General features: G+C 38.9%; 1 long non-coding RNA gene across 1 annotated transcript in view; it reads right to left on the bottom strand.

Moving 5' to 3' along the window:
- Positions 1 to 2,239: 2,239 nt before the first annotated feature.
- LOC132405416 (uncharacterized) overlaps positions 2,240 to 17,316 on the bottom strand; it is a 77,589-nt gene continuing 62,512 nt past the window's right edge. The window contains exons 3-4 of the long non-coding RNA XR_009515862.1: positions 16,893 to 16,926; positions 2,240 to 2,931 (exon numbers count right to left, since the gene is read on the bottom strand). This is a non-coding gene — a long non-coding RNA (uncharacterized LOC132405416). The remainder of the gene's footprint in view (positions 2,932 to 16,892; positions 16,927 to 17,316) is intronic.

The raw sequence follows: 17,316 nt of genomic DNA, 5'->3' as shown, positions 1-17,316 counted from the left end.
CTGTATGTTAGTTGAGCTAGTGCCATTTGTTAAGACTGTCAGCACTTTCTCTTGCTTTTCGCATGGAATGATGGAATGTTGCTTTCGCTGGGTTGGCTTCCTGCTTCTAGGACATATTGACAGCCTTCTTATTTGTTAATTATACACTGATGTTGTAGATGTATTGGCTAAAGATTTGACTTTTCTGGAGCACATTCCCACAGTTATGTCTAGCATGTTGTAAACATCCTGTGTGCTCACTGGTTTCTTTGTATCTCATAGAGTGGTTTGCATTGACAAATAACGATGACAATAAAAGGGATTTGTATCCACAGTGATGATAACCTCATGAGGACTCTGTGATGGATCATCTTTTTGACATATCCTGAAGCCTTGAAATGTGTTCCTAATCAATATTATCAAATACATGTGGGTGTTGCATTGCATTTCCAAAAATCATTAACAGAAGATCTAACTTCAAAGGAATTTTAGAACAGCATATAATACTTAGTCAATTACTATGTGTGTGATTAGTGTTACTGACAAAGGAAGAATTTTTGCCCTTGCCTTCTGCATTTGTGCTTTGAATTTTCATATTTTGGGGTATGATGATGTTCATGGAGCTTCCTCCATTGTGACAGACGGCAAGACTTTGACTGAACTTTTCATTTAATCGCTTCCCCGTGCTGTTTATGGTGTTTAATGTGCACTTAGTTCTGTTTCTTACTGATATCTATTTTTAGCTACACCTGGTGCATCTCCTGGCATCTTTTTCTACATTGAAACAGGCTTGGATGGGCAGATCAATAGACAATAGACATTAGACAATAGGTGCAGAAGTAGACCATTCGGCCCCTCGAGTCTGCACCGCCATTCTGAGATCATGGCTGATCATTCACTATCAATACCCAGTCCCTGCCTTGTCCCCATATCCCTTGATTCCCCTATCCATCAGATATCTATCTAGCTCCTTCTTGAAAGCATCCAGAGAATTGGCCTCCACTGTCTTCCGAGGCAGTGCATTCCAGACCCCCACAACTCTCTGGGAGAAGAAGTTTTTCCTCAACTCTGTTTTAAATAACTGACCTCTTATTCTCAATCCATGCCCTTTGGTACTGGATCAGGTGGTTAACGGTTGAGGTGCAAAATTTAAAACCAAGAAGGTCGTGCTGGAAATGTAAAAATAAACCACAAGCTAGGCCACAGTTAAATATTGAATGCTTCTATCACCATGCTTCAGGGAAAATGCCTTAGCATTAAAGTGGATGCAGATGGATGTTGGCAGATCTGGAGAACTGAGGAGAACTGTGACTGTTTTCTCTGCAATAAGGAGGCAGGGAGTAGATCTTATTCAACCATTTGACATTGAACAAAAATGATTTCTTCTAGTAAAGATCAACAATTTGGAAGTTAATTGGCAGAAAGATCTGAACAAGGTTGAGAGAGCTTTCTTTTCACCCTAAACTAGTGATCAACAACTTGAACTTACTATTTGAAAGGGTAATCAAAACAGAAACATTCAAAACATTCAGAAAGTTTCTGAATAAGGTACACTCAGTCTACTGGGCCACACAGTGAGTATACCTCCATCTAAAGTCAGAAATGGAGAAAAAGTCACATGCCAAAACTGCAGCACTTTTATCTGAGTGCATTCTACATTTGTAACAAGATAGATGAATTAATGGCACACATAAAAATAAATGTGTATGGTTTAGTAGCTATTACAGAGATGTAGGTGGGAAGTAACTGAGTTTGGCAACTATTTATTCTAGGATATTTAAATTTTAGAAGAGATCGGTCAGCTACAAAGGAAAGGGTAGCTCATAATATTGGAAGGAATAAAGGCAATAGAAAGAAAGTCTCTTAGATTTGAAAATCAAGAAGTAGAATCTTTCCGAGTGCATCTAAGAAACAAGGAGCAGACTATATTGGTAGGAGTTGTCAATAGGCTCCCAAGCTGGTGTGGCAATACAAGTTCAAAGTAAGTTTATTCTCAAAGTACATATATGTCACAATATACTACCCAGAGATTCATTTTCTTGCGGACATTCACAGTAGAATAAAGAAATACAACAGAATTAATGGAAACACGGGTGAATCTGCAGATGTTGGAAATAAATAAAAACACAAAATGCTGGCAGAACTCAGCAGGCCAGACAGCATCTGTGGGAGGAGGTAGTGATGACGTTTGGTTTCGGTCCCGAAACATCGTCACTACCTCCTCCCATAGATGCTGTCTGGCCTGCTGAGTTCTGCCAGCATTTTGTGTTTTTATTAGAATCAATGGAAAACTGTACACAAAGACTGACAAACAATCAATGTGCAAAAGAAAATACACTATCCGGATACAAAAAAGTATGTAAATAAATACTACTGAGAACATGAGTTGTAGAGTCCTTGAATGTGAGTCTGTAGGTTGTGGACTCAGTTCAGTGTTGAGTGAAGTTCTTTACACTGGTTTAGGAGCTTGAGAGTTGGTGTTTCCAAGCTTGGTAATGTGAGACCTAAGGCTACTGTACTTCTTTCCCTTGAAGAGAGAATGGCCTGGATGGTGGGGTTCCTTGATGATGGGTGCTGCTTTTTGTGGCAATGCTCTTTGTACAGTAGATGTGTTCAATGGAGAAAAGGGCTTTTTCTGTAATGGGCTGGGCTGTCTCCATCACTTTCTGTAGGTCTTTGCATTCTTGGACATTGGTGTTTCCATACCAGGCCACGATGCAACCAGTCACTGTGCATCTATAGAAGTGTGTCAATGATTTAGATGATATGCTGAATCTGTGCAAGCTTCTAAGAAAGTAGAGGTGCTCTCATGCCTTCTTTGTAATGGCACCTACATGCTGATCCCAGGCCAGTTCCTCTGAAATGATAACACCAAGGAATTTACTGTCACTGACTGTCTCCACCTCTGATCCGTTAATAAGGACTGGCTGAAGAATCTCTGGTTTCTTCCTCCTGTAGTCAATAATCAGATAAAGTACAAATTATGAAATCAGAAGGGCATATAATAGGGATACTAAATAATCACAAAGAAACTTAATCAACATTTAAAATGGGCAAAGCAAGCAAGAAGGAATAGGGAAGATACACTCTTGACATGTTTAAATCGTATGTCGAGGAGCTAAATCGAGATCTGGCTAATGCACATCTAATATTGGGCAATAAATAATGACTGGAAATATGTCTAATAGGAGAAGTTAAAGGAAGTATTTCATCAAAGCAAAAGGTTCATAACGTTGCTAAAAAGAGCAGGAAGCTTTGGGATTGGGGCAATTTCAGATCTCCTCTGAGTAGGGCCTTGAGACTGATAAGGAAAGGTAAAGTAGAAGAGGAGAATAAAATAGTGAGAAATATAAAAACTAACTTCAAAAGTGAATAAACTCTTCTTGGGCTTCAAGCCAGGTACAATATCAATTTTAACCAACGCTTCAATGACAGGTTATGGCCATTGTGAATACAATGTTCTGCAATCACTGATTTATCCAGGTAACCCAAATGGATTCATAATGGCCATAGGATTGACTTTGATGGCACAAAACTACTGTGCCACGTCAATGGCCTTTGGGGCTGCCAGGTGAAGGAAGGTATTGAAATAAAACTAGAGGAAAATAATTTTGACAACGGTGAAGGTCTTGATCTAAGAACTGGAATTCGATTGTAAACAAAGTGAGACAATGGAAACCTGATTGGATGAGGACTAACAAATCAGGAGGGATAGATGATGGGGTATGAATACTACCGGACTAGGTATGCAAAGGCACTTTCCCTGATGAAGCTGGCAAAGTTTGTCTTCGAAACATTGGTTAAAATCGATACCCGTACCCAGCTTGTAGCCCAAGAAGAGTCATATACGCCATATACGCCAGTAAGGCACTAGATCCTTTTTTAACTTCAAAAATGGAAAGATCAGCTAATATTGACCCTTACAGACTGGCCCGAATAATTACAGGAATAAGGAAATGGTAGAGAAATTCAACAAATATTCCGTGATTATGTTTGCAAAAAAAAACACAAATCCCAGAAATAATGGGGAATGTGGCCAAAGTGAATAAACAGCTGGTGAATATGTTTATAGATAAAATATTGTAGAAATTAATGCAGCTGAGATCCAGTAAATCCTGAATGACCTGCATCCCAGAGCTTTGAAAGTGATGGCGTGGGATATAGTGGTTGTACTAGTTGTCTTTTTACAAAAAATAGAGGTGTTAGATTGGCTCCAACATACTATATTAGGATAGAAAAAACAGAGAACTAACAGCCATTTAGCCTGAAATCAATACGAGTAAGGATACTGGCATCATTATTATTAAGGAAGTGATAACTAGACCCTTAAAAATACTAATAGGATTAAGTAGAGTCTCAATGGATTTATGAAAGGAAAATCATGAAACAGTCAATATTCTGACTTTAGACTTTGAGAAGGTCTTTAATAAGGTGCTGCAGAAAAGATCATCAAACAAAATTAGAGCAAAATTGGAGTAATATACCTGAGTTTAGATTGAGAGCTACTTAACGTTCAGAACAAATAGGAGTTGATATGTCCTTTTCAGTTTGGGAGGCTTTAAACTAAGAAGGTGTATGAGGAATGGTGCTAGAGAAGCACTTGTTTACAATTTCGCTTGATGATTTGAGTTAAAGAACCTCATGTTGTAAATTCAGCTTCACCAATGACAGACACCTGGCTGCTTTTGGAAACTGGGGAGAATATGCAAAGGTTTCAAGGGGATAAAGAAATGACAGATGCAATGCAATATGAATATGTGAAGTCACCCACTTTGATAGACAAAAAACAGAAGACACAGAATACTTTTAAAATTATGGGAGTTTGAATGGTGTTGGCATTCAGAGAGACCTGGATGTCTCTGCACACAAAGTACCAAAAAATTAACGTGTAGATACAAGCAGCAACTGAAAAGACTAATAGCATGTTGGCCTTTATTGCTAGAAGATTTGTGTACAATAGTAAAGGCATCATACTGGAATTATAGAAGATTCTAGGGAAAATATATCTGGATTATTGAGCTCAGAACTAACTCCCTACTTAAAACTGAAAAGCTAGCAATACTGAGAGTGCAGTGAAGGCTCACCAGGTTGATTTATGGGAAACTGGACTTGCCTTATAGAGGAAAGATTAAACAGATTGGGCCTGTACTCTCCTGAGTTTTGAATGAGAAGTAGCTTTATAAAAATAGACAATTCTTATGGGATTTGACAGGATAGATGTGGTGATGATGTTTCCTCTACCTGTGGAAGTCACAAACTCAAAATAATCATCCAGAAAAGAAGAATTTTTTTTCCACTCAACAGGTGGTATGTCTCTGGAATTCTCTATGCAACAGGCCTGTGGGTGCTTTGTTGCTGAGTACATTCAGGGAAGTGTTTATAGGGTTTTGGATCTGAATTAATCAAGGAATATGATATTTGTTAAGGTAAAAGGTACTGAGGTAAATCACCAAATGTGATATTTTGAGTGGTGGAGTTGTAGGTACTCCTGCTTCTATTCCTTCTGTTCTTTGTAAAGTGATTTAGCTTAAATTTGGAGAAGTGTTATGTAGATGACTATTGACAGGCTTAGGGCCTGCTCTCAGTAGATACATTTGTTCATCTTGTGCAGCTTCCCCTTATCCAGCTATTTATAAAGTGGCTCACATATTAATTAAGTCAGTCTGTGACATTTATAGTCTTTAGCTGTGCAAAAAAAAATGTCACTAAATAACACTGAGTTAATCAGTAGCAGCAATATTCTGGTGAATACTGAAAGTCTAATGAATACCTTCCAGTTGAGAAATGCCATTCTGAGGAAGTGAGCAGTAAATCTTTCACTGAGCAGGCTGATGGTTTGGATTGTGGGGTCTTTAAAACCAGAGATATCTGAAGCTATCTGGAAAACTGTGAACAGATTCTAAAATCTGCAGACATCCGGAAACCGGATTTTACCCTTTTAAGGCAATGAAAAGACATGCTTTTTAATTGTTACTTATACAAAGGGCAATTTATTCTTAAAGTGGGACATAATATCTCTACGCATTTATGTTAATTCTCAGTAAAGGCTTTTCTTTCTGTCAGCTATTCCTGTTATAACTTTTGTTAAGCATGATACTGTGAAGCATCTGTCAGGTGATTTAATATCAAAATACTTTTGACCAAGAACTTGTGGCTGTGATAATGGAAGATATGAATACACAGGAAATGAAGCATAGCTCAAAAAAAAATCAAAGCTGAGCTAGAGATAAAAAGCTGTCAGTGAGTACATACACTGAAAATAATACTGAGGCTGAGTCCAATATGCGATTTCCAATATTATGTTAATTGTAACAAACTCCAGTAATAACTTTACATTCCTCAATATCATTTTTTTGTTAAATACAAGCAATTCTCTCAGGGTAATTGATGCGGACTGGGGTGTTTGGTGAAGAATGGCCATGAGCTTGCATTGGCTAGTGGTGTGGCACTGAACTGAACTAAATACTACTGGACTCCCGGTTTGATGTAAATATAACACATAAACACATAAACACATATTCTATGTGTTTTCACCTCACTTTTTGCCATCTGCGCAATTTGTTTTTATTTCACATGTTGGGTGTTTGAAGTTTTCTTGAATGGGTTCCAAGGTATTCCTTTGTTTCAAGGCTGCCTGTGAGAGAATGAATCTCAGAATTTTAATCTGTATGCATACTTTCATAATAAATGCACTTTGAGTCTTTGAATCTTACAGTGTCCTTTTAGAATAAAAAGAACCACACATGTTTTAATGTCATTGGCTAAATGTAAATGAAGGGAGGATTTCTGGACCTAGAAGACAGTAAAGTATCTTTTTATCTTTGTTCTACCATGCATACAGAGATGAAAGGGAAACTTTCACACTCCCAGTTACTCAATCATGTAATTTCAATTGGAACTGCAAAACACAGTGATGAAAGAAACAAATGGCAATGAGGTGCCAGGAGCAGCAATAATTAAAATTACAAAATAGAAATAGGGAAGGAACACAACCTAACTCAAGATAACCGTTGGCGACACGTGGTTGGCACAATGTTTTACGGTACCAGTGACCAGGGTTCAATTCCCACCTCTGCCTGTAAAGAGTTTGTACATTCTTCCTGTGACTACATGGGTTTCCTCCGGGTGCTCCAATTTCCTCCCACAGTCCAAAGACGTACTGGTTGATAGGTTAATAGGTCGTTGTAAATCGGGAGTTGCGGGGTGGAGCAGCTTGAAGGGCTGGAAGGGCCTATTCTGCGTTTTGCCTCAATAAATCAGTAAATAAATAGCCAATTTGATCCAAGATGTAAGTGCTTTTCATTCCTAATTGTCCATCAGGTTATCACTCACATCTTCCTGGTAAAAATTACAGATATTTTGTCTCCACTTTGCCAATCAAATAGATCACTCTCTGAAATAAGATGAACTTTCTGGCATCCAGTTTAGGAACCTTTGAAATAGCTTCCTTCTTCCTGAACCATGGCTTTTCCTCTACTCTTCTTGCCTATACTCTTAATCGCTTCTCATCCATTTCCTGAGCCCCTGCTCTTACTGCTTAGAACAAAGATAAAGTTCCACTGGCCATCATCATTCACCTCTCTCCAGCCTCTCCATTCAACAAATCATTCTCTGCAATTTAAACCAACTTCAAACAGATTCCAGCATAAGGTAGATCATACCCCACAACATTTCACAGGGACTATCTCTTTTGCAAGTTGCTGGTTCCCAGTTCTGTTCCCACAACCCACTCTCCTCCTCATGGCACGTTCTTTTGCAGCTGCAGACAATGCAACCAGTGTTACCAGTGTTGACAAATGCTTTCTGAACTGAAACATTAACTTTGTTTCTCTTCCCACCACTGCACACTGACCTCCTGAGTATTTCCAGCATTTTAAGGTAAGATATAAGAGAAAAGAGCAGAACTAGGCTATGTGGCCCATCGAGTCTGCACTGCCATTTCATCATGACTGATCCATTTTCCTCTTCAATCCCAGTCCCCTGCCTTTAGCCCATATCCCCTCATGCCCTGACTAATCAAGAACTTATCAACTATTGTCTTAAATATACCCAATGACTTGACCTCCATAACCACCCGTGAAAATTAATTCCACAGAGTTACCAATCTCTGGCTCAGGTGTTTCTGTCTTTATTTTAGGTTTCCAGCATATTCAGCTACTTCTGATTTTCATTTACTTCTCCTTTCACCTTTTCCTTCTCGCTCTCCAGGAATCCAAAGAGTCTTTCAAGGCAAAGCGGCAATTTACACGCAGTACACTACATCAGAAGAAATGCATTCAATGTTCACAATGTGTTCTCTCCTGTGTTGGAGAAACCAAATGCAGTCTGAGTTACCATTTTACAGAGTACCTGCAATCAGTCCACATGGGCGACCCTGGGTTTCCTTTGGCCTCCCACTTTAATTCTCGGTCTTACATCTACTTTGATCTATTTGCCTGTGGCCTCATTCACAGTACAATGAACAGCATCTCATCGTCCATCTGTGCTTTCTAGACTTAAAAGTGTAACAATTGCTTGTCTTTTTCCTGTTTTCTTTTTTTTGCTCTGGCCCTCTGAGGACGTGGTCAACTTGACCTACTGGGCATATCTTCCTGTTCTGCATTTCTAATCTCCTACGTTCTTTTGTCTATGTTCTTGTTTAATTAGTGAGGAACAGGCCCTTCCAGTCCTTCGAGCCATGGCGCCCACAACCCCCGAAAACCCCCAAATTATCACGGGACTATTGACAATGACCAATTACCCACCAAGTGATATATTTTTCGATTGTGGGAAGAAACTGGAGCATCCAGAGTGAACCCATGCATTCCAAAGGGGAGGATGTACAGAGTCCTTGTAGAGGATGCTAGGATTGAACTCCAAACTCCAATGCCCCAAATTGTAATAGCATCGTGCTAACCACAACGTTACAACGGCACCTGCATCCTTAAGCTCTAGTTGCTCACATTCACACATTGACTAGATAATTATACTTATAGCTTATCTCCATGAGATTTGTTAAAAGATTTGTTAAATCTTTCCCTAAGAAAGATTTTCACAGACAATATATAGAGAGTCCTACTAGAGACTGGGCAGATCTTCACTATATCTTATGAAATGAAATTGGGCAGGTAGTGAAAGTGTCAGTCGGAGAGCACTTTGGGAATAGTGACCAGATTTCCATACATTTCAAGGTAGTTTTGGAAAGGGATAAGGTTAGTCCTTAATTTAAATTCTGGAACTGGAGTAAAGCTAATTTCAATATTGTAGGAGAGTATCTGGTGAAAGTAGAATGAGAGTAGATGCTTACACATAAAACAACAGCTGAGAGGTGGAGTCTTTTGAAGAGAGTTACTAAGAATTCAGAAACTGTATCTTCCAGTCAAGGTGCAAGGCTAAAATAGCAAAATGGGGAAAACTTGTATGACAAAGGATACTGAAGGCTTGATTGGTTACAAAAGAAAATACTTGCAGATACAAATAACCAAGGAGAGGGAGTCTCTTGAGGGAGTTAGAGTGGGTAGGATAAAACTCAAGAAAGAGTACAGAAAAGGATCTCAAAGTACACTTTGTACTAAGGAAAATGTCAAGATATTTTTTAAGGATATCAGAAGGAAGAGGGTGGCCAGTGAAAGAGTGGATCTCCTGAGAGATGAAAGTGGCTATGAGTGGAGCAAGATTTAAACAGATACTTCTCATCTTTATTCATGAAGAAGGATGTTGGAGGTAGTGAGTCCAGTGATGGGAATGTGGGTAACCTGAAGCAGATTGGTAATAGGAAGGAGAAGGTCAGTGGGATACATAAGAGTAGATAGATCCCCAGCACCTGGTTGCTATGGGAAGCAAGGGAGGAGATAGCTGAGGAGCTAATGGATATTGTTGCATCTTCCTTAGTCGTAGATGAGATGCTAGAACACTGGTGAATAGCTATAATGGGTACCCTTACTTAAGAAGGGCAGCAAGAATAAACTGGATAACTACAGGCTGTTGAGCATTACATCGATGGTAGGGAAAGTATTAGAAAAAAATCCAAAGGGGTAGGGTTTATCAGCATTTAGAAAGGTGGATCCTGATCAAAGATAGTGAGCATGGCATGTATGGAGGAAGATTTTGTGTCATTAATCTGATTTATTTTTGACAAATTAACTAAAAATATTGATGATCGCAATGAGGCTGGTGTTGTGTATATGTATATGGACTCTAGTAAGACAATGTCTTGCATGGTAGGCTGATTCAGAAGATTACGGCACATGGCTTCGAAGGTGAGCTGACAAATTCGATCAGCTTTTGAATGACCTGAAACTTGCTGATGTTGTGGATGGAGAGGGTGCTTGCCTAAGGTCGTGCAGAGCACAAATCAGATGGAAATTTGGGTGGAGCTTTAGTAGGTGGAATTTAATTCTGACAAGGATGACATGATACATTTTGGGAAGTCAGATAGGGGTAGGATGCAAAAAGTAAATGATGGATTGCTAAGGAATGTTGATGAACAGAGGGGCACTGGGATTCAAGTCCATGGCTCCCAACAAGTGGCAACAGGTAGACAAGTAGGGAAGAAGGCATATGGTATGTTTGCTTTATAGGTCAGGGCATAGAATACAAAAACTGTTTATTATAATGTATCTTTACAAAACAATGGTTGGACTGCACTTAGAGTATTGTTTACAGATCTGGTCGTCACATTATTGGAAGGATGTAATTGCTCTGCAGAGATTTCAGATTTGCAGGCTCACCAGTATGTTGCCCAGATTAGAGGATTTTAGTTTTGGGCTTTGTTTCCCTGAAGCGTAGGAGGCTGAACAGTGACTTGACAGATGTAAGTACAATACATGCGTAGGGTTCCTCAGTAATATTAACTGCTAAGGCTAATGTAATGGCTTCTCTGTAACGTTAACTGCTGATGTAATGGTTTTTCTGTAGCAGTGATATTTGGGGGTGGCTAACCAAGGGGTGAAATGTTATTCTTTCTTGTATGTCTGAGATCCGGGGTTTTCGCAGAGAAGGAAGAGGAAGGACATGTGTGGAGAGCACTGGTAGACCACCGGATGGTGGAGACCAGAATCCAAGGAGCCTGTGGTTGGCAACGTTTTTGCAGAGGAATACCTGAGGCGTGAGCGCCAATGATTTTGTGCACAACTGTTTAGTAGAAGTGGCACATTTTTCTTTTATGTTTCGTTTCTCTACTAACCACATAGCTAAACTAAGAGTTATAAAGTGTAATCATTTAATCGCATATTGTGTACTGTCTGATATTTTGCATTGTGGGTTTGTACTGGGGTACATTATACAGCACCCACCAAATTTGAATACCCTGTTTGGCAGGGACGAAAGCTGATTCCCCTAGACGAATGTGAGCAGCAAGCCTGGTGGGCTACACATGGATAAGGTGGATAGGATATTTTTCCCATGATGAGGTATCACCTACAAGAGAACATAGATTTCAGGTGAAAGGAAGGAGTTTTAAGGGGGATATCAGGGTGGAGTTCTTTTACGCAGAGATTGATATCTGGAAGTTGCAGTCTGAGGAGATAATGTTAGATATAGTGTCTATGTTTAAGAGACACTTTGATTGCAAGACCTAAAAATGGCAACAACTTATGCACCTGACGGTTGCAAATGGGATCAGTACAGAAGGTTTGACATTTATGTGATGGGCTGAATGGTCCATTGCTGTGCCATACCATTTTGCAACTCTATGACTCAATGAGTGGAGACTCTGATAATTCACACTTGTCTAAGTAGCCTCCTATACAAATTAAACACTATTTCACTGTTTCTAAATACTGTATTCAGAAATATTCTCCTTACAAAGATTAAAGTTCTGTGCAAGATATCAGGACGGAAAGTACTTGCAGGGGTCAAGCCTGTTTGCAACCCTCAAGCTGAAAACCATTGTGGCCTGAGCATATTTGCAGTCTTCTTCTCAGAATTTAAAATGACTGGGAAGTGTTTTGGCTGTAAAATCAAAATTACTGTCTGGTAACTTCAAAAATTGTTTGAATTTCGCTCTTGGACATCATTCTTGGAACAAGCTCTCTGGCAGCCGTTGTTCCAGTTTTTTCCGAAGTGATAGTGGTAGGTACAGAATCCCACTGGAGCCTCTCTGACAGCATCAACCTCTGTGGCAATGAAAACTAGGATGGAACTAAAAAGAAAATGAACCTGTTGCAATGAGACATTGATGTTAGTTCTGGATCCCACTAAAGAAGAGATGTCACCACTACTCAGAACAAGTGAAGTAGTAATGGATAAGTGAGGTTTATCTCTGGAAGGCACCAGACCAGGGACAAGGAGAAGAAACAGGTGACTGAATATTCTGAAGTTTTACTTCAGTGCTCTCAGTGATGGAGAAGTACGTTTGCAAGGGCCTTGTGGAGGAGACCAAATAGACAAGTTGCATTCTCATAAGGCTAAGTTCTTGGTAGTCTATGGAATAAGCAACCTGATAAATAACACTTATTTTTGCATCTTTTGCTGCCAAGGAATGAAATCATTTTGTCTGTTCGAGATGGTACAATCGGAAACTCACCATGTGGGAAATTGCCTGCTTCAAACAAATAATTGCTCTGTCAGTCATGGAGAAAAGAAAATTGGAGACTGAGTCACCCAATGCCACAGCAGAACTGGCATCAAAGTTGTTCCTTTTGGTTGGACTGTCATGTGGTGCTAACAATTGATGCTTAGATTCAACGTGTAATTCTACAAACCGAGCATATAAATCTGCATCTGCCAAACTATTAATTTACACATCACTCAAAACTGATCCAATTAAAAGGGATTGGCAATGTGAAGAATATGTTACCATTCTGCTGACTAACTAATAAGAACTAACTGATGAAAACAATTCCTGTGGTGGAACAGACAGACCCAAAGGCTAATCTACATTATTTCTCATTAATTTATTTCAGATAGATGTAGCTGAATGCCACCAGGCAGCTTGGTAGCAAAGTAGATATTAATATCATGTGGTTGTCACTGGTAGGAGCACTTGAATATATACTGAGAGGTGATGATGGTGATTGGAAGAAAACCCTGAAAATCTGTAGGAACACTATGGTGTCAGCAAGAACATTTCTCCTCTTTCTGATAAGAAATATGTCATCAGTTAGACCTCATAGACCTAAGTACTATGAATATAGCTGGATCAGGATGGGTAAAAATCAAGCTGGCCAACTTCTGAAAAACATCCTAAAGTAGGCACATGGCCCCTCAGTGACATGAGCAAGGGAGTAAGAACTTAGTGCATCCGATTATCCTGCACCTAGCTCACTGACTAGATAAGTAATCTGCTTCCTGCAGCCTGGACTTCTCTTTCCTTGGTGTGCATTGAGACATGCCCCACAAATGAAAGCAGCTCTCAGGCTATGAGTAGGTTTTGGTATTTATACAAACCTTTTCAATGACCTTGAAACAGACTTAACTTATATATGTTCCTTGGAAGGTTCTTCATAGGCTTCCGCAGTTACCTTCCCACTTAACTTGTGTCCTCAGCAACTTTAGTACCTATAACTTGATGCCTTCATCCGAAGTATTTATATAAATAGAAAGTACCAGTCCCTGTGGCACACCGATAAATGTAGACAAGTAGAAAAAGTTCCATCTATGTCCACCGTCTGCTTCCTGTTAGCCAACCAAGCTCTTGTTCATGCTGTTATGATACTTACTGCATCATTAACTTTACTCACATTCCAGCCCCTCTTCTCAGGGGTTTAAAGACTTAGTGGTGAAGCAAGTGTCACAAACACCAAACTGTAGAGTAACGTAATTGGGAGAAATGTACATAATTCACAACCACCGACAATGAGTTGGGGTTTCACTTTAAGAGCCTGGTCTGACGTGATGATGTTATTATGTAAGAGGTTTTTAGCACACGTTTGTTGTGTAGGTTTTGAAGTTCAATAAAATATGTTCCAGGTATTGTTAAAGGAAGTCTAATTTCCAAGTGAGAAACTCTAAGAAAATAATTAAGAACTGTGGGATTGAATTTCAATGAGATTCCTCAACTATTCTAGACTCTGCCCAATGCTTCTTTACATTGAAGCTAAACAAAAAGAGAATTGGTTGAGTGTATGATAGGTTACTGATCTGATTCCACCTCTTTTGTACCCTTATTAAGTTAGAATTTCACTTCTTTGTTATGTGAGGGTACTATATTATAAGATCACAAGATGGTTATAGATAAATAAGACTATTGAACTTGACCTTATTGACCATAGGACTCTGTAAGATCTCAGCCTCTCCAATTAATGGATCTGATTCCAGCATTTGGAATCATAGATGTGCTATTGGGTTAACAAGATACCATTTGGCCTATTGAATCTATGTTGGTCCCGAGTAGACAATTCATTCTTTTACTCTTTCCCCATAGCCCACCAGGTCATTCAGTCTCATGTGTCTATCTAATTCCCTTTTGAGGAAATTGTTTCCAGCACCCCACAGGCAATAACCACAAATGCATCCTGAGAAAAAAAGGTGTTTATCCAAATATTTCTAGTACTTTTATCCAAAAATTTACAATTCTGTTCCATTATCCTTGAATTATTTGTTAATGGGAATGGCTTCCCTTGACCTAATCGACCTAAATCTGCCATACCCTTGTACTTGTCTCTCAAATCTCTTCTCAACCTTTCTTAGACCAATAATATCTAATTACTGCAACAGATCTATTCAGGATATAACCTGTGTTTATAAAAAGAAATTATGAACCCAACCTATCTTCTTTTTCCTCTGAATCCCACTTTGATGTTAATCTTCAAGCAGTAGCCAATAAATTAAAGGAACCACATCTTATATTCCACCTGAGTCATCTGCAACTGAGCAACATGAATGAAGAATTCTCCAACTTCTGATATCTGCTTCCCCTTTGTTCCTTTTCTCTTTTCTCACTCCTCCTGATCCACCTGACCCTATCATCATAACTATTTACTCCCACCTGCTCCTCCCACCATTTCCCCTTCCCACCTCTCTCCCTTTATTCCATTGTCCACCTTCCACCCATCACCTCCCAGCTTCTGACACTTTTGACACTCTCTATTGGCCTGCCAGCCCTCCTCAAATGGATCCTGCTATTGCCTGCCAGCTTTTGATCTATCCCTTCTTGGCACTTTTTTTTTTACTGCCTACTTCCCTCCATCTTTTGGTCCAGATGTATACTCTCAACCTGAAAAGCCAACTATCTGTTTCCACCCTTAGATGCAGTCAGACCTGATGAGTCCTCCAGCACTTTGTATGTTGCTCCAGATTTTAGAAACTGCAGTCTCTTGTGTACCTAGCACAGTCACTTGCTAGAAACTCTATGAAAATCCAAACCCATTATTCTTTAAAAATAAGAGTACAAGTAATAAGCACAATAGAAATGCACCTAACAGTTGACTGAATTTGCTGATGGCAACACATTAAAATGTTAACTCCTGCCGAAACTTGTCACATATCTTGAGCCAAGGCTCAGATCCATTTACAATGAGAGTTACAGCAAGAACTGTAGCTCTAGGTTTTCAATGGAAGTGCAGAAAATGAGAAGTGATCTAGAACATGGTTCTTTTGTATATGACACATTTTCACTTTATCATACACTTAGTGACCACTTTATTAGATACAGGAGTTGAATCCAGTGTGGTCGTCTGCTGCTGTAGCCCATCTGCTTCAAAGTTCGACGGGTAGTTTGTTCAGAGATGTTCTCTTGCACACCGCTGTTGTAACACATGCTTATTTGAGTTACTGTCACCTTCCTGTAGGCTTGAACCAGTCAGGCCATTCTCCTCTGATCTCTCTCATTAACAAGCCAATTTCCCCCACTGAACTGCTGCTCACAGGATGTTTTTTCTTATTTGTTTTTTGCACCTTTCTCTGTAAACTCCAGAGACTGCATGAAAACCACAGGAAATCAGCAGTCTATCTGATGCTCAAACCACCCAGTCTGGCACAAACAATCATTCCACAGTCAAAGTTACTTGGGTCACATTTCTTTCCCATTCTGATATTTGGTATGAACGGCAACTGAACCTCTTAACCATGTCTGCATGCTTTTATGCATTGAGTTGCTGCTACGTGATTAGCTGATTAGATATTTGTATTAGCGAACAGGTGTATCCAGTAAAGAGGCCACTGAGTGTATCGTGGTACTTTCCAATATCACAAGCTTTATAATGGGATAAGTGCCAGAAATTTTCAAAATTCATAGGATTTTGCTGAAGGAACATAATTTTGGCTCCATTCAGCAGATGCCCATTTTATATGTTGATTACACTTGGTGTGAAGTGTTCAATAATTCAATAGTCTGAACTTTTTCTAACATACATGCTTCCAAATTTACCTTCATATGCTTATCTATTATGTTACTATCTTAATGGGTTCATTTTTTTTTCCAATTGCCTTCTTTTGCAGCATAGCAGCTAGGTTCTCCTCCCAATTGAGTCCTAGGGTCATTGGGCTTAGCTATGTAAACATCATCAAAGTTCATAGTAAATGTATTATCAAAGTACATGTACTACTTGGTACATATACTACCCTGGGATTCATTTTCTTGCAGGCATTCACCGTAAATATAAAAAAACACAAAAGAATCAATGAAAAACACATACAATAAAGATAGGCAAACAACCCATATGCAAAATTCTGCAAATACAAAGAAAAAATATAGTATTAATAATAATAACAATAATGTGCATAACACTAAACATAAAGAAATGTGCAATAGAGCTAATAGAATACAAAACAGAGCAGCAGAATACAATACAATCAATGGATGAATATGAAGCCTAAGTATCTGGGTTATCAAAGAAAAAAGAAAATAGATCATATTGTGATAACGGAAAAGCTTTTGACAGAATTTACTTAAAGGATTATGAAAATATGCCAAAGTTCAAACTGTAAAAATATAACATAAAAATAAAATATAATAAAGGAAATAATTATGCTTACCCATAATTTTTGCTTACCCATATTGACATAATATCTTGGTGCAAAACTGATCTAGAAAATTAATAAGAAAAATAAGAACTGAAATGACCAATTTCAGAGAACATTATGTACACTTAAATGCATTTAGATTAACACTACCTAGGACACAAGGAGGAAGAGGAGTAACAGATATTAACAAATTACACAAAAGTCAGAAAAAACTTCTAAGTATATATTTTCATCAATGGAAATAAGATTCAGCACTCTACGTGAGCATAAGCAATTGTGATAAGAAGAACATAGCACTAAACTTAAATGAGAGCACAGCCCAGAAAAATAAAGAAGTTATCACTTTTGAAGTAATTACATAGCCAGCTTTGGGAATGTGAGTTTAGAGTCCTTGGAAGTGAGTCCATAGGTTGTGGAATCAGTTCAGTGTAGGGGTGAGTGAGGTTATCTACT

Source organism: Hypanus sabinus, chromosome 2 (assembly GCF_030144855.1).
Source record: "Hypanus sabinus isolate sHypSab1 chromosome 2, sHypSab1.hap1, whole genome shotgun sequence".
NCBI lineage: Eukaryota > Metazoa > Chordata > Chondrichthyes > Myliobatiformes > Dasyatidae > Hypanus > Hypanus sabinus.
Note: the sequence above shows the minus strand (reverse complement) of the source record. Positions and strands in the feature narration are given on the sequence as shown.